The 22,050-nt window shown below is 42.7% G+C and overlaps 1 protein-coding gene across 4 annotated transcripts in view; it reads right to left on the reverse strand.

The window, feature by feature from the left end:
- Nucleotides 1–6,148, reverse strand: part of LOC149315731 (proto-oncogene tyrosine-protein kinase Src) — a 132,447-nt gene extending 126,299 nt beyond the window's left edge. For all 4 annotated transcript variants that reach the window (XM_089513965.1, XM_089513966.1, XM_089513967.1 and 1 more), the window contains exon 1: nucleotides 5,836–6,148. The gene's annotated coding sequence lies outside the window, so the exon portion shown is untranslated. The remainder of the gene's footprint in view (nucleotides 1–5,835) is intronic.
- Nucleotides 6,149–22,050: the final 15,902 nt, after the last annotated feature.

Here is a 22,050-nt window from a genome sequence, read left to right on the forward strand (position 1 = left end):
AACAGAGTCAACACTTGATGGAGGGGAACCCCAGCTTTATCTATAAGCAAGTCATGGGTGACTTTCCAACTATCAGTTCAACTCCAGTTGTTTCCAAATCAGAGTAACATTTCATTGGAATTTCAATACAATAGTCTTATGGTAACAGAAAATTCGATACATTTATTATTATACTCAGTCTATAAAGTGCCACAAGTCTCTTTGTTTTTGCTTAAACAGATTAAAGTGGTCCTCTCTCGTGAGCACTGAACCAATTGTTTGTAACATATCACAGCAGGATACCTAGCATGCTCATAATGAAAACTATTTTAGGTGGGCCAAATGGTAGGGAAACAGGATGTGCAACTGATTTATACTTTCTGTTCCCTAGGCATCTTCATCTCAACAGGAGGAGAAATTTCACATTTCTTTCAGCAGAGAGACTCAGAAGTCCCATTATCAGAGTTTTGAAAAGTTAGTGTTGCAGACCACAGCTCCCAGAATCCTCCAGTCAATACAGTCAGTGTCTGTGCTGGCTGGGGGATTCTAGGACTTGTAACTTTTCCAAACTCTGTTCCTGGTGTGCAGGCAGTTTATCTATCTCTGAGAGTGTCCACATGGCTGTGATGGAGAAGTATAATAAAGGATACACATCTACTGCCAAATGTTGTTTATCAAACTAGCTCACAATTTACTTGACAGTTTTCACAAGTCAAGATGGGCAGATAAAATTCAGATTATCCAAGAACAGGCTCTATACTTGGTCACCAAATTCTTAAAAGTAGAACATATGAATCATTTCCCTGCTGTTAAGTCAGTTGTATCTCAAGTCAGATAGCTATCATGCCCTCACTTCCCCCATTAAAAAGAGGAAGAGCTGCTCTCTATATCATGGTTGAGGAATCTTTGGTCTGCCAGATGTTTTAATCTACAACTCCTCTCAACCCCACCAAGCATAGCTAATAGTATTATGGGAGCTGGACTCTGATACACCTAGAGGGCCAAAGATTTCTAATCCTAACCCTTGCTCTGTGCAAATGTAGGGGGGGGGGGGCAAATCGTGCATTCAAATTATAGCAGTGGTTTGGGTTTAGCTAAACTATCAAACCAAGTTATTCTCCTTTAAATTAGTTAAGATGCAGGAAAGTTAGCCCTCTGAAGATGTAGATTAACCACCTCCAGAAATTTTTGCAAAGAAAACATGATTTCAGTTAAGTGAATACCACCACAGTAGTGTTTCTTCTAGATAAACTTTTCCCATTCAGCGGTTCTACTTTACCAGCCAGAGGCAATTCCAACTGGCAATCGTGAAACACTTCACTAAAATGTTGATACTTGTAATAAAATTAAGAACTGCCATTGTTAGTTTAGTATGATAGTGACACTGTCTCTGCTGCTGACCTTAGCAATCTTTGATGACAAGTAGTGGTCAACATGGAGAGCTTCCCTAACAATTTAGTTATACTGACATTTTGTCTTCAATATGGTCAAGGTGACATATATGATCCTCCTCTTCCTTTTCCCACCTTGGTCTTCACAACATGCATGCAAGATAGATCAAGGTGCTCAATGCACAGTGAAGACTAGAAACTGGATATCCCAAGTTACAGTCCAGTATTCTAAGCATCACACCATTTTTGACAATTGGTACTTTGATTTATACTAGTATTGTCATTTGAAGTGCTGGACACCCACATGATTCTGACTGAGAATTATGACTGGTTCACAGCAACCATGCAAGATAAGACTATCTGTGGCTATCAGCCGCCAGGTCTCTCTACATGTCAGATGCTAGGAAATCACAGCAGGAAATGTTTGTTGTCTTCATGTCTTGCTTGTGGCCTTCTGGGTAGCCACTGCAGACAAATATGATGCTGGGCGAGACAGGTGCTTGCTCTGGTCTAGAAGAGCCCTTCTAATGTTCTTATTCCCTAATGATCTAGAGTTTTTAGAATTATTATACAGTTTGAGGTTTTTCTTTGCAAAGCAAAGAAGAGAATGACACTTCCTTTTACTTTTGCACTAGAGTAATCATTTTCAACCTTTGTTCCCCAGATGTTTTGGGCTTCAATGTGCCTCCCTTTGCCAAACTTTGGGAACAAACAATTCCTTCAAATATAATATATAGCAATGTAGCCAATTACACCCTGATCTGATATAGACTACTGAATAATGGCATGATCAGGCACAGTATACCTTCGCTCAGTTTTTACTAATTTGCTCCTTCTACTATAGTCTTCCAACCCCTGTAACCATCACAAAACTTTATTGACTTCAGGGGTGGCTTTTCAGGACAGGGACTACATGTTGTAAGCATCCAAAGTGCATCAGAGAAATGGGATTGCTTCCAGATGAAGCTTAAATCACAGGGGTTCTTAACCTTTTTTGTGCCATGGACATTGGCAGCCTGGTGAAACCTGTGGATCCCTTCTCAGAATAGTGGCAGGTCCTCAGGCCTCACCCCTCCTTCCCAAGTAGAGATGAGCTTAAAAATATTTCCAGACATCTGCAACAACTGTAATGTGATATGAAATCATCTGTGATTTCTACTGGTGACAAAATCACAAGCAGTGTTGCTACTACTGTGCCTTGTTGCATACATTTATAATAGAAGAACACCAAGTTAAGAACCCCTTCTTTATCATATCAAGGCTTCAACTTGGTTCTTGTTTACTGTACTTAGGGCCTGTGCAGACTGGCCATTAAGACTGGCCTGTGGGCGGAGTTGGGGCGTGGCGTCCACATGATGGCATCACGGTGCTCCTCTGACACTGTGTTTAGATGATGCAGCACCAAAGGAACAACATAAAGTCATGGTACACTGGCTATGGCATCCTTTCCAGGGTGCAAAAAGGAGCTTTTTGTGGCTCCTTTTTGCGCCATGGAAAGATGAGATCAGGGCCACAGTGTACAATTGCCACAGTGTGTGATTGCCATCTGGCTCTAAAACGGGGGGCTGCAGGTCACCCCTTAGGGGTGGTCTGCATAGACCCTTAATCTCAGATAGGTGATGCCACTGAGCAGGATCTCTGGGTGCTTCAAAATAAAGTTCCAACCAAAAAATCACCCTGTTTTATTTGCAGAATTTTAAGTGGATTCCAGAATGATATATCTTTAACTTGTAGCTCTCCTATTATCCATCTTTTCTTTTCTTCCCACAAAAAATATTCACTCAAGAGGACAAGAGTGAATAACTGCATTTTGGTAATTTATCTGGGGGCACCTATAATTTCAGTAAATGTTTACAACTCTTGAAGGTAGAGCCAGTATCATCTCTATACTGCATGGCGTAGTGGTTTGAGTGTTGAACTATGACTCTGGAGACCAGAGTTCAAATCCAGGCTTCACCATGTAAACTCACTGGGTGACCTTGGGCAAGTCATATACGCTCAGCCTCAGGGGAAGGCAATGGCAGACCTCTTCTTAACCAATCTTGCCAGGAAACCCCCATGATAGGTTTGCCTTAGGGTCACCTTAAGTCGGAAAAGACTTGAAGGCACACAATGCACACACAAGGCTCTTCAGAGAAGTGCAAGGCCAGTTGGTGCAATATTGTGGCAAAGGTGAGACAGGAACTTCCTGGTTCCTTGATCACACTGCTAGCAGCAAGGAAAGCAGTTTGCATTAAGAAAGAAGGGAAGATCCTTCTATGCAGCACCAGACACTGACTTGAAGAGGACCAACACCATGAGCAAAATGATCAGGTACTCCAGGTCATCTCTCCTTGAGAGTGGCAGGGTACATCGGCATCGAAAGCAGTGTCGCTAGTGAAAAGGGAACGTATAGGAAGAATAAATCAGTGAAGACATACAACTCAGCACAAAAGTCAGAATCTTACAAGGCATTGTATTCCCTACTGCCATGTATGGATGTGGGAGCTGGACAGGCAAGAAAGACGACAGGAGGAAAATCAACCCATTTGAGATATGTTGCTGCAGAAGAGTGCTAAGGATCTCATGGACAGCCAAAAAGACAAACAAATGGGTCCTAGAGCAGATCAAGTCAGAAATCTCTCTGGAAGCCAAGATGACAAGACTTAGACTGTCATATTTGGAGACATCATGAGAAGGATGGACTCATTGGAAAATAAAATAATGTTAGGAAAAGTGGAGGGAAGTTGAAAGAGAGGAAGGCCACATGCTAGATGGATGGACTTTATTAAAGAGACCAAGAATATGAGTTTGCAGGAGCTGGGCAGAGCAGTAGAGGGCAGGGGAGCCTACAGATGTCTCATCCATAGGGTCCCCATGGATTGAGATCAAAGCAAAGGCAGTTAAAAACAACAAAACCCAGCATGGCGTAGAGGTTGGAGCACTGGATTACAACTTTCCTTTCTGATTCCCATCTCGACCATGACCTTGAGCATTATTATAATTATTATAGTTTATTTCTATAGCGCTGTAAATGTACACAGCGCTGTACATACAGATAATCAAGTCAATAGAAATATAAAAAGTGCCAATGGTGTACAATCTGCAGGTCACTTCTCTCACCCTCAGAGGATGGCAATGGCAAATGCCCTCTGAAGAAACATGCCAAGGAAACCCCATGAAAGGTTTGCCTTAGGGTTGCCACAAATTGGAGACAACCTGAAGGTGCACGACAACAACAAATCATCTTGAGAAGCTGCTAAAGGGTTAACCAGGCTCCCCCCTCAGATTCCTGTAATTTTTCAGAGCAAACACCCACATACACACACACAACCACACACACACCGACTGCCCTCCTCCCCACTAAGGTCTTGAGCAGGATTATTACTCAATCCCCATGGTTTTCAGAGTGACACAGAAACATCTCTGTCTCTCTTTGGATGACAACCAAGTGGGCTTATAACACATTATGCTCCCAAACACAAAGCATTAGGCCTTACAAGGCAGCCAGAGGGGCCCATTTGTTACTTCATTAACTAGATCCCCCCTCCACCCATTTTCCACGAGGTTAAATCCTTACCACCTGCATTTTGAAGCATGACCAGGTGAAGGGAGAGCAAGAGAGCTCCAAGGCTGGAGGGGGCCACAATAAGACAGGAAGATTGTTAGACAACACAAACACACACACAACACACTCCCCTCCAAAGCTGAACATGAGGATTTGAAGCCAAAACCAGGGGGGGGAGTGAGTAAAGGGGGGTTGACCTGGAAGAGCCATCGAAATGGGGCGGATTATTAATATTTCATATCCTGGCCTAGATAACAGCTCCTCCATCGCCCTCCTTGTTCCAGGACCCCCTCCCTCTCGCCCTGGTTTCCTAGTCCCCAGGGATCGGAGTCTGCATCTAGAGAAGGGCAAGGGATGGGGAAGGGGCTGGGATTGCAGAGGGCTGCAGGAGCCATAACAAAAGAAAGGGACTCCAGACCCCAGCCAGCCCTCAGCCTTGCCTCTCTCTCTCCTCAGTCCCTGGAGGGCGACTGCCTGGCTTCACACACACAATGCACACGCAACAACAACAAGACCTCAGATCCTTTAGGAGGATACTCTATCTTTCTTTCTCACATTGGGGAAAAAGGGGGAAAGCCACTGGCAAGAAACTGCTGCCTTGAAAATAAAGGGGGGAAGCCTGGCCGCATCCACATTGGAAGAATAACCCGGTTTGGCCCCGCTTTAACTTTTTGTCTGACTCTTTGCTATGGAATTCTGGGAGTTGGAGTATGTTGTGGGGCCCATACTCCGGCTCCCAGAATTCCATACCTCGAGCCAGAAAGAGTTAAAGCGGGGCCAAACCGGGTTATTCTTCCAATGTGGATGCGGCCAGGCTTCGGCAGGCAAAAGAGAGAGCTAGACTCCCCCTCCTGCCCGACATCCTTGCCCACCTCCCCCAGCAAAGGCCCAGCCAGCCTCCCCAGAGCAGCGGCTTACCTTCCTCTTCCCTCCGGCCGCCTTCCTTGCGAGGGTCTCCTGGAGGGAAGCGATCCGAGGAGGAGAGCCTTCGGAGCCTCCTTGCCTGCCTTCCTGCTCGGCTTTTGTCTAGACTCTGCCTCTTCTTCTCCTTCTTCCAAATGTGGGCAGAGACTGAGGCTGGTCGCAAGGGAAGAAGGAGGAGGAGGAGGAGGAGGAGGGCGGGCTTCGGGGGAGGCTTTGAGGGGTTTGGGCTGAGCTTCAAGGCAGCCGACTCAAGGGGAAGACCAGAGCCCCGGGCCCTGGCTCATGCGGGACCCAGGCTGGGAGGGAGGGAGGGAGGCCGAGGAAGGAAGGGGCCCGGCGGGGTCTCCTGCTTGCAAGGCGAAGGTCAGCCCTGCAGTGTCGGCCTTTCTGGCTTCCTCTCTGGCTTCCCAGCTTCGGGAGGATGGCTCCCCGGCGGCGCCTCCTTGTTGGGGGCTGAGGCAAAAGTGGGGGACCCTCGGGGGCTGTCTGTCTTGTCTTTAGGGTTCCCAAACTGAGCGGGGAGCGAGGAAGCGACGTCTCCCGCTTGGAGGCAAAGGGGGCTCTGCTTTCCTGGCCCCTCCTTGGCTTCCCAAAGGGGGAAGGGGCTCCTCCGCCCCGCAAAGACCGGGGGGCCCTCAGGGCTTCTTTGGCCGCTTGCTTGCTATTTGGGGGGGGGGGGGGGCTTGGTGTCCTTTTCTGCCCCTGCTGGCCTTTCAAGGCTGGAGAGGGCTGGCTGGCCTTCCTCCCGGGGACGGCTCCCAAGAGGCCAGCCAAAAAGGGCCCGCAAATGGCCGGAGCGAGGGCTGGGAAGCCGGAGACGGGGTCCTGGCGGCGGGGGCGGCAGCCCAGCTTCAGAGCTCCCGGTCCTTGCTTTCCTCCTCCTCTTCCCCTTCTTCTCTTGCCAACGAGGGACTCCGCGGAGCAGCCAGAAGGGGCGGCCGGGAAAGCTCTGCCTCTTTCTTGCCGGGCCTCAAGTCCTGGGCGGCGGGAGCAGCAGCAGCAGCAGCTCCTCCTCAGCCTGGCTTCAATGCAGCAGCAGCAGCAGCAGCAGCAGCCTCCCCTCTTCCACTCCTTGCTTCGATATTATCCCATTCTGCAACTGTTCTTCCCTCGAATAAAAGGGGAATATGATGGCAGCAGCAGCAGCACCGGAAGCAGCTTTGAAGGGGAGAAGAACAGGAGGAGGAGGAGGAGGAGGAGCTGCCCCTTCCTTCCTCCTGCTCCTCGCCTGGGTTTTTGGGGAAGAGGAATGAAAGGAAGCATCCAGGAGCAGCCTGAGAGCTGGCGGGAGGAGGGCGTGACGTCGTTGTGACGTCTGCAGGCGGCTCACTGACGTCAGAGGTCGAGTCCGCTGGATGGAGGGGGCTCTAGGGGTTGTTTTCTAAAGTATATTTGTTATTACATTTCCCACTTATATGTATAAAATACTACACATTTTTGTTGTACCTATTTTACATCACCATTACTTCCTCTGAACTTGATCCATTCAGTACTTTTGTCTTGTCTTATATTTTTACTTTCTCTTGTTGAGACACGTTTGACTTTCCCTGTAAAAGTCTGGTGCCTTTAATAATAATAATAATAATAATAATGTATTTATATTATGCTCAATCTCAAGGAACCCAAGCGGATTACAACAGTAAAAAATAGCAAAATACCGTTAAAAGAAAGATGCTTAAAAATGCAAAACCCCATTCCTCACCCCAATCTTAAAAGCAGTTAACACTAAAAAAGAAATTAAACCTGGAAAGAGCATAAAGCCATTAATATACAATCGGAATTAAAATAGAAAGAGATATAAATAACCCCATTCAAATAATAGCTTCTTTTCTGATCTAATAAACCGTTGTCCAATTTTTTAAGTATAGTTATCAATATTAAGTAGATTGTATATTTATGCTACACTTATTCAAAAATAAATACACCAGCATATGTTCCTTTTATTTCTTTTAGATATTCTATCCATGGTTTCCAATCCTGTTCAAATTCTTTTGTGGATTTCTTTTAGCAGATCCATTTCCATACAATCATAAACTTTCAGTATCCAGGAGTCAATATCCAGTACTTTTGCTGTTTTCCACTGCGCTGCCAATAATAACTTTGCTGCACAGATCATATAGAATAGTACATAGTTCACCAGATCTTCTTTCTAGGTTATCGTCATCAATCATATTAAGTAAAAACATTTTGGGATCTTTGTTTAGGTAAACCTTTTTATAAAAAATTGCATATTCATGTGCATTTCTGTCCAATATTTAATCACCTTTTTTTAAATTTCTTTATTGCATTAAAAAAATGAGTACACAAAACACAAACATAAAACACAGTCAGACACATCCACACGGTTTAAAATGGCTTCCAAAATCCAAAGCAGTCGCTATTTGAGTTATTTTGAGATAAGTTCTTTGAAACGTTCTCCTGATTTCAAACGAAAGAGAAAAAGAAAGCGCGAATGTGCTTAATTTCACCTTTGCATTTGCAGCTCTTGATAAGTTCTATAACTGCAAAACTGAGGCTAATAACTTTGTCTATTACATCCCTGATTTATTCCAAACTCTATATTCCCTTACTTTTTTCTATCTGTGTATAGTACGGTGCAGAAAAGATAAATACACAATGTTTTCAGCAATATATTCTAGTAACATTTATCTAACATCTGTATATATCTCAAATTCCAAAAATAGTTCTAATATCTCTAATATCTATCACATTTTTAAAGTCTTTTTAAAGGACTTTTAAAATTTCATTCACCTTTTTACACTTCCACCAAGAATGAAACATAGTACCAACTTCACTGTTACATTTCCAACAGCTCTTCCTATGATTGCAGGTGGGACATGATTGTTTTAGCAATTTCATCTGGGGTCAGAGACCATCTAAACTGCATCTTAATCAAGTTGGGGCTCTAAGGGTTTTAAAGGGAAGAGTTTGGTTAAGTATAAACTAAGAAGACGAATTAGAAAACGAACACGGTAGATTACTGTTTTACATGTCAACAGCAGCTAGACTGGTTTGTGCTTCAAAATGGAAAGAAAAAAACCCGGAACCAGATATAAAAGATTGGGCATTAAAAATATTTGATTTAATAGGAACTGATAAATTGAGACAATACAAAAAAATATCCTTCAAGGAATTTAAAAACGATTGGAATCCCCTGATTTGTTACTTAAAAAACAAATGGGGACAGATCTGGGGATTATTGGTCTGAACAGGAGCAAACTAATAAATGTAAATAGATGAAAAGGAAATTAAAAATACCAAATTACATATATACTACCGTTTCTGTTTTTGATTTTAAAATTATGTAGAAAAACACTTTCTCTTAATGCACTGTTTTGGGAGAAAATCTCATACTAAAGTATATCAGTAGAACTTGAAAAGAAAGTAAATTTGTTTAAATGTTTTTCTTTGTTTAGATTTTAAATATATGAAACGTATGTTTTGTTATGTCCTTTTTATATGTGAGTATTGAATATGTGTTTTAAAAGAAAAGAAAGAATTTAAAAAAAAATAAAGGGAAGAGTTTGGGGATGGTGGCCCTGGAGGTTCCCTGCAGCGAAGGGATACAAAGGCTAAGCCTTTATGGCTTAGGTCCATCTTACCTATGGGATCGCCTTCTCCCATATAATCTGCTCCACACACTGAGGTCCTCAAATAAAAACTTACTGCAGCCAGCTAAAACACACCCACAAAAAAAGGAGGTTTTTGGTGCATTTTGTGCCTGGCTCTTTAAAAAAAGGAGAGGGGAAAGCACACTTCCGATGCGCCCAATGAGTGCTGCACCCATCACCTATGACGATCGCTTGATTGACAACAGGCGCCTTCATGGTAAACCCCGATTTCTGAAGAAGACATTCAGGTTAAAATGCCCCTCTTCTTGTAGTGGGAACTTACTAACGGAGAGATTCGGGAGGGCGCCCCCCGAATCTTCCCAGTTCCTTCAGGATCAAACCCACCGGTGGGAATGGGGCCTTAGTAGACACACTGAGTATGCTTGCAGTAGGAATTATTTAACTTGTAACTAGAATATTTGCAGGTGCTATAAGTATAATTATTCTAATGTATTTTTATAAGTGTAAAATTAACACAAAAGTAAACATGTAAAGGTTATTTGCAAATCAAATGAAGGCTATTAAATCACAGGGGCATTTAAATTTCATGTGTTCATATAGATAGGTATCACAAGATTTCAGTGTTGCAACCCACAAAACCAGTCTATGTATATATATATATGTGTGTGTGTTCATGTGTATAGATAGGCTGATATGGAGGCATACATGTATTCCATAGCTCTGTGTTACATCTCCTGATGCTACACCCCAAATACTCACCACATAAGTGGAACAGCTCCCCCCTTTCCCATTGTTTTGGAGAGTGAGGGATGAGTGGGGACATATCTTCCTAGTTTTCTGTGGTTAGACATGCCAAACAGACATCTGTGGATCCTTGCAAAGGTCCAAATGCTGCCCATGCAAAGGAAAAAATTGCATGGTTGGAACAGAATCCTAACCTACACAACAACCATAAAAGGCGGTTGTAATGCCATAAGTCTAACTTATACCACTGAAATGGACTAACTCATCCAGCATGACATAATGGTTTGAGCATTGGAGACCAGAGTTTGAATCCCCTTATGACCATGGTAACCCACTGGGTGACCTTAGCCCTGCTGTAAGTTGGAAACAAATTGAAGTCACACAACAACAAAATGGATTAAAAAGGTAAATCTCTCTGTTCATCTCTGTTACTAAGCTGAAAAGCCAGCAGTGCCCAAGAACTAGTCTGGTGGTTATATGGCCAGCACGACTGCACCAAATGCTGTTGTCTTCCCACTGAAGTGGTTTATCTACTTGAATTTGGATGCTTTCAACCTGCTAGGTTGGCAAAAGCTAGGACTAGTGACAGGAACTCACCCCATCATGCGACACTTGAGCCTCGATCGTCAGAATTGGCATCTAAGCTACTAAGCCATCACATTCCATACCTACATTCATATCCACATACAGCTATGTATACCACTGTCTAGACACACATATACACATGATAATCTATGTTGAGCATGAAGGCACAGACTTCAGTTGTATACATGTCTGCTTAGAAAAATTTTTTGTTGAGTTCAATGGAAATTACTTCAAGGTAAGTGTCATTAGGATTGCACCCTTCACAATGTGTGACTTCATATTTTAGTGAATCTGCATCCATGTAGGTGGTAAGAATTTATTTATTTTATTGGCTTTATATCCTGCCTTTCTCCCAATGTGGGATTCAAGACAGCTTACAATAATGTAAAAAAAGATTAGTTTACAAAAGTTTTACAAAATTAAACAATTTTATTTTTAATGATTAAAAACTTTTAAAATATTTAAAACATAATTCCAAGTAAAAGATTAAAAATACAGTTTTCCACTTTAAACACATACACTCTACTGCTTTATAATTAAAATTGAATAAAAACATCTTCCCCTGCTGGCAGAAAGAGAATTCAATTCACGCAAATATCTAGTCATATGTAAGCCTTACTAAACTTATTGGACTTATTCCCAGGTAAGTGTATATAGCTTCAGTGTGTCTTAATGCAGACATCTGTGCACAGAATGCTTTTTCCTTGCAAGTGTGGGATCATCCATTCATGTGAACAAGGGTCTGGCAAATTACCCACCCTAAGTTGTTGTGTGTGGGAACACTTCGCATGCAAGAGAACTGTATGCGATGGGTTTTTTTTTATTTGTTAGCTTCTAACTAATAAAACCACATCTTGAGGCTAAAGATGAATTAAAATCTAAATGAAGAAGCTGTTCTTGTGTGTTTCAGAAAACAAATGCAAGACAGTTAACAATATACAAAATATAAACTGCACCATTTCCCTCCCCTTCCAGGAAAGCCTGAATAAGCTGCTGTATTCCTATTCATGCACAGCTTGAGGAGTTTTGAGTAGTCTTCTTACTTAAACACTTTGTACCTACAATCTCAAATAATCACATTTTCTAGATTCATATTATAAGGATAGGGTTTGGTCTAGAAGTCATGTGTCTCTGAGTGTCTAAATAAATATGTATTTGAGAGAAACAGGTATATTTATTTTTGAAAAATACTATTGTTAGGGTATTATATACTGAATTGTTGTGATTAGATTTCTAATTCCAGCAGTTTAGTTGGCACGTTACCAGCAGTTAAGCTGTTAAAATGAGATGACAGGTCTCAAAGCTGTCTGGATTTGGAAGCCACACCCCCTGACCCCAAAACCCAGAAACCTGCTTGGGTATAAGTCCCACTGCACTCAGTGGGATTTAAAATTCAGATAAATATGCACAGGCTTTATGTGTTCAAGCTGTCAGAAAGAAACAGGCACATGTACACGCTCTAAATAACTGTCTTTCTGGCTTTCCATTGGTTTGGGGGGAGTGGGCTTTTTTAATTGAAACACTTATACGAACAGTGGGCAATGTGTGGCATTCCAGGTGATGGTGTATTGCAACTCCAAGTATCCATCACTATTAAGTCCAGCAACACTGGGAAGGCTGTAAGTTGCCCAGTCCTGTTTTTTGCCAGCAACAGAGGGGAGGCTTAGAGTGACCCAAGCATAAACACAGGATTTGGATTCAATGTTTCACTCATCTCCTGCTATATCTCCAACTTCCCTTGGTGTTATAGCGGTTCTCTCAATGCTATGCCATACCTATGCTATGGCTTAAAGAGGCACAAGGTAGTACATATATCCCATGTAGTTCAGCACCTTGGTCCCTTTCACACTACACATTTATAGCATTTATAGCACTATGATTCCACTTAACAATCATGGTCCCATCCTATGGAATCCTGGGACTTGCAGTTTAGGGAATGGTATTTAGAATTCTCAGTCAGAGAGCACTAGTGCTTCAACAAACTATAAAGCCCAGGATTCCATAGGATGCAGCCATGGCAGTTAAAGGGGAATCAGTGCTATAACTGTATAGTGCGAAAAGGCCTGTGGATACCACTCCTCCTCCATCCTCCAAAAATTATCTGCTGCTTGAGGTGGCTGCTTCACCAATGCTAGTTCCAGCCTTGAAAGATCATACAAATTAATGAGAAGATACTGTCTTAAGGTACATGGTTTGGGAGGATGTGTTTCTAAATTAATTCAGTCTGTGCCAGCAACCTGTATAGATTGGAAGAAAATAGGAGCTTGGCATCTTTTTGTTGAATAGTATAGAACCAATCCACTCTTTGGAAATCTCTGTAATACCTCATTCCACCCCCAGTTCCAATTCCTAATGTATCACTCAGTTAACAATGGTCCTGGTCATGTTAACTATACATAAAAAAAAGGAAATGGAGTGCACTGAGCTCTTTCTAGTGCCTCAGGACTCTGAGTGCTTTTCTATGAGCCGTTACATAATGTAATAAAAATGTGGTCTATTTTTTTTTTGGGGGGGGGGTGTTTGAGAGAGAATATCTTGTTCTGAGATACTTCTGTATTTTCTTTAACAAACACGCTGTTTCAGGGAGAACCATCCCTGAGTAACAGAAAACCAAAAATGACTCTTCAGTGAATAAGACTGTTTCACCTCTTCCTCCCCACACCTTTATTTAAGTGACTACAAAGAAAGCTGACATGCTAATGAGTCACTGTAAGCAAAGGAGTCATTTGGAGGTCCAATGCCCTTCTTATTAACACAGAATCCACCATATTAACACCTGGAGTATTATCCTAACTCAGTGTTCACTTGATAATTTCTTTGAGTGTTTACCACTGAAGTAAGATAGCCTTTCTCTGTGATACCAGTTTGTAGCCTGAGAGGACAGAACACACATTTTGCACTTAGATGGTCACAACTTCAATCCCTGTTACTTCTAGTTAACAAGAGCAAGTTGCCAGTGATGGAAAAGACCACAACACGAGAGTCTGGAAAGCTGCTCCCAGTCCATATAAACCATTCTTCCCTGGCCTGCATTCCAATTTCCACCAATGACTAGGGAATGATAGAAGTTGTAATCTAATACATCCATAGGGCCCTGGATTGGGGAAGTCTGAAGATAGCAATCCTGGGCATTTAGTACAAATCAGTTTCCAGTGTTCTCATTATTGTTGTAAAGTATAGTTATACGTCAGTTAACAAAGGCTCTGGCAGAGATCCTCCTTCTTATACGTATTTTTTTTATATATACTTGTCCATCTCACACCTCTTTCTCCTCATCCTCTGTCTAGCTGAATTTTTTAGCAACATTGGCAATGAGAAAATAGTGTAGAAGAACTGAAGAAACATAAACTACTAGTGTCAGGTAGCAGCAGCACGTCTGTAGTAAACAATGCAGTAAACCAGTGGCATCACTAGGGAATGTGGGTAGTATGGACCACACCAGTTGACACCCGGCTGAGCCAGGGATTCCCCCTTCCTGCTGCATGTCATTTTACTCATGAGTAGAGCGGTGTGCAGCAGCATGGGAGAGTCTTTTCTGCTGCTCAAGAGAACAGGACCTGGAACAACAGATGCAAGCTACAGAGAAAGAGATTCCACCTAAACATTGGGAGGAACTTCCTGACAGTAAAGGCTTTTTGACAGTGGAACACACTTCCTCAGAGAGTGGTGGAGTCTCCCTTCTTGGAGGTCTTTAAGCAGATGCTGGATGGCCATCTGTTGGGAGTGCTTTGTGTCTTCCTGCATGGCAGGGAGTTGGATGGTCCTTGTGTTCACTTCCAACTCTATGATTGTATGATTGTACTGTCCAGTGCACCCCCCTCCCTGCTGTGCACCATTCTACTCATGAGCATGGCAGTGAGGTCAGGGGGCATGCCCTTTTGTTATTGCCTTCAAGTTGTTTCCAACTTTTGGTGACCCTAAGATATAAAATTGTTGTTGTTGTGTGTGTTCAAGTCGTTTCTGATTTATGGCAACCCTAAGGTGAATCTATCATGGGGCTTTCTGGGGCTGAGAGGGTGTGACCTGCCCAAACTCACCTAAGAATGAAAACCCATTTTCCAGAGTCCTAGTCTTATGCTCAAACCACTACGCCATGCTGGCTCCCAAGATATAAAATATTAATACATACAAAAATAAATTTCTCTCACAGTTTTCCTTTCTGATGCTTCTGTGCTGCATTTTCTACCAAACATGCATTTGAAGCAGCTTGAAAAGTAACATGAAATAACTTCCTACCTGTAAAAGGTTGGCAACTTTAAAATGTCAGCAGTTAAAAAGCCAACACCAGCTAAAACAAAACAAAAAAGATGTGCAGTGTATTTGCTAATAACAAAGCCACTATTAACTATGCTGGCTAAGGCTGATGCAAGTAACAATCTAACAGTGTCACGGTACACACGGGCCCTTTGCGACGCCCTCGTCATGTGCTAGGATTGTCTGAGGGTGGAGCGCCCACATGCCCCGCAACCCTAGCACGTGATGAAGGAGTAACAACGGCGGTGCCCTGTATACATGGGCGCTGCCATTGTTACATTAAGTGCCGCGTGGTGTCCACACGGTGCCGCACAGCACCATACGGTGCTTACATAATCAGTGAACCCGTGGCGCACTTGTTATGCCGCCGTGGCTTTACAAGAACTCACTTTTCGTGGGTTCTTTTTCTGCCGGCAGGAAGCCGTGCAGGTTGGCGGCTGTGGCTTCCCTCTGGCGGAAAAACAGGCACCAGGAGTCCACCTTTTTTGGGTGGTCTGTCCCGCGCCAGTATCTTAAAAGGTGAAAGCTCAGCCTGCTCCAAGGTATGCACTATGCAGGTACAACACTGAGGGTTTTAAAAGTCAAAATAGGCTCCTTCTATTGTATAAAAGTAATTACAGCAAGGATGTTGCTAAGCATTTAAAAGGTATGGGGTCCAGCCCCACAGGACACAAATCTGAATGAAGTATGCATATGCTAACAGAAGTGAACATGGACATGTAGGAGCAGATCTGGAGCTCCAGACAACAAGTTCAAGAATGAGGCCTCACTAGGCCCATACTGGGCGATACTTTCAGCTGCAGTGTGTGGAACAGCAGGCTGTGTTCTGCCTGATGCTTAATAGTACAATCCTAAACATGTCTGAAAATCAGTGTAGTGGTCTGAGCACTGGGCTAAGACTCTGGACACAATGGTTTGAATCCCTGCACAGCCATGGAAACCCCCTGGATGATCTTGGGCAAGTCACACTCTGTCAGTCTCAGAAGCAGGCAAAGACAAATCCCCTTTGAACACACCTTGCCAAGAAAACTCCATGGTAGGCTTGCCTTAGGGTGACTATACCTCAGAAATGACTTGAAGGCACACAACAACAACAAGCAATCATATCTGCTCAGAATTCCATGGCACTATGCTTAAATTAGTGTTTATCTAGCATTGCAGTTCTGTAGTAAAAAAAAGATTATTTTTTCAAATGTTAGTCTCTTACAGTTGACAACAGTACCGTATTTTGATTCTCCTTTAACTGTCATGGCACCATTTTATGGAATCATAGGATTTGTAGTCTAGGGAAGTTTTTAGACTTCTCAACCAAAGAGCTCTAGTGCCTCATCACACTACAAATTCCAAGATTCCATAGGATGGAGGCATAGCAGTTAAAGTGGTACTGAAGTGCTCTAATTGTGTATTGTCAAAGAGACCGATTTCCTCTAGATGTTTTAAATTGCAATACCCACAATTTCTGACCATTAGCCATGTGGTCTGGGGCTGATGATAGCGGATATTCAAAACATATAAAATACATGAAGTTGGAGAAAGGTAAGCTTCGGACTGATCCTGCAGAGCAAATGTAAAATTCTTAAAGGTGGGCCAGAAAAGAGAAAAGAGTTGACCTCCTGGCCCTATGTTGGAGTGTTTAAAATTATATAAGCCTGACACCATGAGCCAGTAAGCTCCTCAAAGTTACCCTGCCAATTGCATGAGGTCAAGACTCCTACCTGACTGTTCAGATGTTCACTGGGATCCAATGGAATATGGTACATGGGAGGTTCCATTCAGTGGCTCAACTTTCATCAAGTGTGATGTCCAGCTAATAATGGATTGCAACTCCTGTGGTTCTTTGCCATTGGTTAGGCTGGCTAACAACTGTTGAGAGTTCAAGTGCAACATCTGGAGGGTTTCACATTACCCATCCCTGGCCTATATAATCAAGAATACTCCTTGTAGATAATTTACCCTCTACATGCTCCTGGATTATGTGTATAGGAATGTGCATGCATATGGAGGTAAGCCACAAACAGTACCTTTGAACGTATGGCAGTTAAGAGTGGAGTCATCAGGCATCATTCCAATTACCTTCATCCATGCATTTATCTGTACCAAAATCAGTGCCTGAACAGAACCACAGAATTGCATCTTGGGAATTTTATTTTTGTTTCACTACATTTATATTAGCAGCAATTCTAGGAGAACTGCATGCTTCTAAGCAGTTATAATGTATTCCTAAACTCTCTCTGTTTAAAACAAGAATGCCTCAGGAAGATGGTGTATGCTTTCTATAGACAGGGATATATAGTTGGCTCTCCACATTTGAGACTTTGACTTTAGAAGCTTTGATTATTCATGGGTTTGATTAATACTGTATGTTATCTCTAGGAATATCTGGGTCCTCCATTGCGACCCTATGGTCAATATCTGACAGAAGTTGTGCTGGAGGAGCTAAAGATTCCTAGAGGAAAACACTTTCCTAGGTATTTGTAAGAGTGCAACTCTGTGATCAGCCTCTGGCAGATGTTGACCAATGAGTTGTGCTGCAGGATCTAAAGATTTCTAGAGCAGTGTTCTCTTGAGTTTTAAAAAAGTTTTTTTATTTGTGGTTTTCCCACTTTCATGGGGCCCCTAACTCCAGTGAATGTGCCCCTAACCCCAGCGAATGTGGAGGGCTCACTGTATTTGTGGTATTAGTACTTTTGAATGTACAATTTCATATGCAAATACTGATGCAATTTGGCAGTGTGCAGGACTTTACTACATACTTCCCATACTATATAGTCACCATTTCACAGATTAAAACTAGGTCATGTGAGGCTAAGCAACATCAGAATGTGGTCAAAATGGCAAGTTATTAATAAGAAAGAAAAGACAAGCAGCAGTTTGCTTTTGTCTGAGCTTCTGGGAAAGGCAAGAGTTCCTCCCCTCCTTTCCTACCACACCCTTTTCAATTCCCTGCCCTGCCCTTCCCTCTTCTCCCCCAGTTGAGCTGAGTGCAAACTACTTTTGCATTTTGAACTCAAGTTTCCATCAATTGAAGCAAGCCAAAGACAAAGGAGGAAAATGGGAGGAGGAGAAGGAAACGGCAACATTTTAAAAGCAGATGAAAAAGTGGAACAACAAAGGATTAATTGAGACTGTCCTTGCTAAATTTGGACAGTTGGAGGGTTTGATAATGTATGGATGTACGAAATACAGAAGTCATACGAGAACTACTGTAATTCTCAGAAGTTACAGTCGCACAACACTGAGATAAGGATTGACAAATATATGAGCATACCCTGTTATGCTATCAAGAAACAGCAGAGTTAACTGAAAAGATGGCCCCTCAAGGCAAATTAAACCTGCCCTAATTGGCTCCAAGAGGCATGACTCAGCTGTCTGGATTGTACTTGCTGCTGCTGCTGCAAACACATGGCTAAAGCAACTCCAGTTGAATGCAGTCTTCCTTTGCTCAAGGGGATAAGAGCCAGTTCCTGTGACTCTTCCATGATCAGTCTCTGCAAGTACGTGCTGTAAGAAACATGAGGAGTAACACTGAGGATTATTGTCTTTATGCATACAGATCTTACAGTATTTTCTATAATATAGTTGGCCCTATGTATCCACGGGTTATTTATCCATGGATTCAAACATCCATGGCTTGAATAAAAGCAAACCTTGATTTTGCCATGGGAAACTGTTTTACTATGCCATTATATGTAATGGGACTTGAGCATCCACAGATTTTGGTATTCATGGATGGTGGTGGTCCTGGAATCAAATCCTAGTGGATGCCAAGGACCCACTGCAATACAATGCAGCGAATAAACTAGTGAGATATAATGGTTAAAGCAGGGGTGGATGAGCAGAGCCAATTTCCTACACTGGGTACCTACCTGGGACTGCGCCAAGCCATCAAAACAGAGGTGGGGAATTGGAAGAACTTTTATTTTGTCGATGGCATACTGAAGCTAAGAAAAAGTGTCATGCCAGGTGCTGTTGCAGTTTGAAATATATTTTCTAGAAGTGATGCAGGGACGTAGCGAAGGGGGGGGGGGGTTCTTGGGTCCGGACCCCCCCTTCCATTAGAAAAATGAATGGTGTGTGCTACTGCGCCGCCGCATCCAAGCCCCATTATAATGGTGGCGCTTAGTCTGGATCTCCCCCTTCCTAAAATCCTAGCTACGTCCCTGAGTGATGCCTTGTCCAATGCACAAGGGACTTAAAAATCTGAATGGGAGATTCTAGTTTACAAGGGCCGGATACAGACCGCCCCTTTGCCCCAGAGACCCCAATCTGCCGCTTTTCCAGGCCTCGGGGAAGCAGCAAAACGCTGCTTCCCCGTGGCCTGGAAAGGGGTGTCCTTGGGGCTTCATGCCCCAAGGACACCCTGACAGCAGCAGGGAGACAGAAAGGGGCCACTTGGCCCCTTTCTCTCCAATATCGCTGGCCATGTAAAGGCCGCACCAGCAATACGCGGTGCGAAAGGAGCTCTGTTTTGGAGTTCCTTTCGGCACCGCAGAAAGGGCGCCAGTAAGTAATGGCCGCACCGTGCCATTTGGATGTGACATGGCTATTACATCAAAATGGCGGCGCCCATGTAGACAGGGTGCTGCCATTTTGACGTACTCAGTACGTACTAGGGTTAGGGAGAGTCTGAAAAGGACGCTCCCAGGCAACCCTAGCACGTACTCAGTACATGTTATCAGGCCCATCTGTACAAGGCCAAAGTTTCCAGTCTGACCTTTCTTAGTAGGGGAAATCAATGGAGCAGTTATTGCCACACCCCAAGTGTTGCGGGTGTGGTGCTAACAAGGGCAGAAGCTCCCTATTTGGCAGCTTTATAGCCTCAGACACCATTGTCAAAATTTCCACTGTCATAAATTTCTACCAGTACACCTTCTCCAGAGGTGGTATACTTTTTTGGCCCTTGTTATGTGTTTGAAGGGGGAATGGGAGAGTTTGAGTTTAAGAGCATACAAGGCCTCTCCCCATTTCTCCCCTGCAAATCTACTGCCCTCCTCTATAATACTGCCCTCAGAGGAAGGAGCTGGAGGTCTCCAACAGTTGTCCATCTCCTTCACCTGAGGACTCCCTCTCTGTCCAACCACTGAAAGGGAGGTCTGTACTATCTTAAGGAGTTCTACATCATTATTGCTTTATCCCTAATACTTTAACATCGTATCCCATATGTCCAAACAAAATTAGTTCCCATGGTGGAGTACCTGTTTTGCAGCCAAGATTCCTGATTCATTTCCTGGTATTTCTCTAGGTACATGATCTCAAGTAACAGCAGGAAATACCCTAGTCTGGGACCATACAGAATTTCTAGAATCCCAGAAGATTCAGAATGGTGGGGTAGAAATCTTTTAATAAAACAATATTCAGACCCTACCCCCACCCAAAGTATGTTATGAAGAGAATAGTAACTAGAAGTTATTAAATTAAAAACAACTAATATCTGATTTTTGTATGAAATGGGCCACCTATCATGGTCACATATATGGTGGGATGCATGTAGATATATAGGCAGCCACAATGGGAAAGTAGCCAGATTGGTTTTTGTAGCTTGATGCAGATGTTCATTTCTTGTGGATGTCATGATGATATACTTGAAATAGTCAACTTCATGGACATCAATAGAGTGTCACACATAAAACAGATGTAATGGCTTGATGTGCCATATAATTATCTGGAGTGGATCTTTCTCATGAGGTAATACGTGGAGTGGCTTTTTAAAAAAAAATTTCCTAAGCAACAAAATAGCATTGTTTTGTGTTTTCTTTAAAAATGCCTTATAATATATTTGTTTATTTATAGGGCAACATAATACACTTTGCCCTCTGTATCCACAGATTCTGCATACATGGCTTCAACCATTCATGGCTTCAAAATGTTCAGTGACCATGCTAGCTGGGTATTCTGGAAGTTGTTGTGCAAAAAGTAATTGTTCCATGCTCTGATCATGACAGGAGACCAGCAAAGATCTAAAAGTAAGGGCTAATAGTAATGCCTCTTGTGGTTCAAAACAATTCCATATGGGTAAACAAAACAGGATAATATTTATTTTTGAAATTAATATCCCATTTCATTTTCAAAAAAGCCCCCCTGGGCCATTGTTAGCATTCATAAAAGCATCCAGATCAATATACAAGTTGATATTGAAGTGAAAGCCATACAATGAAAAGCACATCGATTAAAACACCACAAAATCCTTGTCATATTATAGCAACTGCACACATGCCTTTAAAATCCACAATACAGCTCAGCAATCTCAGCTGAGCCCTCCAAATCTAATACGAATGAGTTAATATAGATGAGTTAATCTATTTCAATCATTCCAACAGGACACATTTCACTCTTGGTGGTGACTGTCTTGCTTGGGGATGGGGGTTCTGCTGTATAAATCCAATGTAAATCTGTTGTGGACCAGCCAAGAGAATGTGAACGTAAGATGCTCCTTCAGGGCTGTCAGTGCTCTCTGTTAAGAGAGATGCCTCACTTGAGATGTTTTCCAGATTCAGGGTTCTCAAGGTGATGCATTTTAAGCTTTTGGTCATGAAGGCAGATTCACAAGGCAAGAGTTGGGATCAATTTTTTTCTGATCTGTTTAAGTGTAGTATCCTGAAGCAAAGGCAAATAGTAATAGTAATAAAATTTATTCGGTCATTGACCAGTATAAAAGGCAAATATTTCCAAGTAAGCAACTTGTTTCAACAGGAGTTGGGGCTGCACTGAGTTCTTAGAGCATGTGTCTTAAGTCCACAATGCAGGAAACATGCCAGCACTTGTGGTGAGCCATGCTAGGATAAACCATAGAGCACAAACTGGCAGAGCTAGAATGAACAGCAGTTTAAAGGAGCAATCATTATTCACATAACCTGCTCTAGTTAGATTACAATTGACTTTTCTTCTATGAATCTTCTGATCTCCTAGCCAATGGATGGATTCTGCAGAGAGAGAAGGACTAGTAAAGAAAGTCATGACTATTACTGTAACTGATCAATAAATTTGTATATGTTTGCAGGGGTGACAGCTCAGAGGTGGGTGTCTATTTCAATACCCCCTGACAGACAGGAAGTCT

Source organism: Sceloporus occidentalis, unplaced genomic scaffold (genome assembly GCF_023333645.1).
Source record: "Sceloporus occidentalis isolate IW3139 unplaced genomic scaffold, rSceOcc1.0.p SCAF_3, whole genome shotgun sequence".
NCBI classification, from domain to species: Eukaryota; Metazoa; Chordata; class Lepidosauria; order Squamata; family Phrynosomatidae; genus Sceloporus; species Sceloporus occidentalis.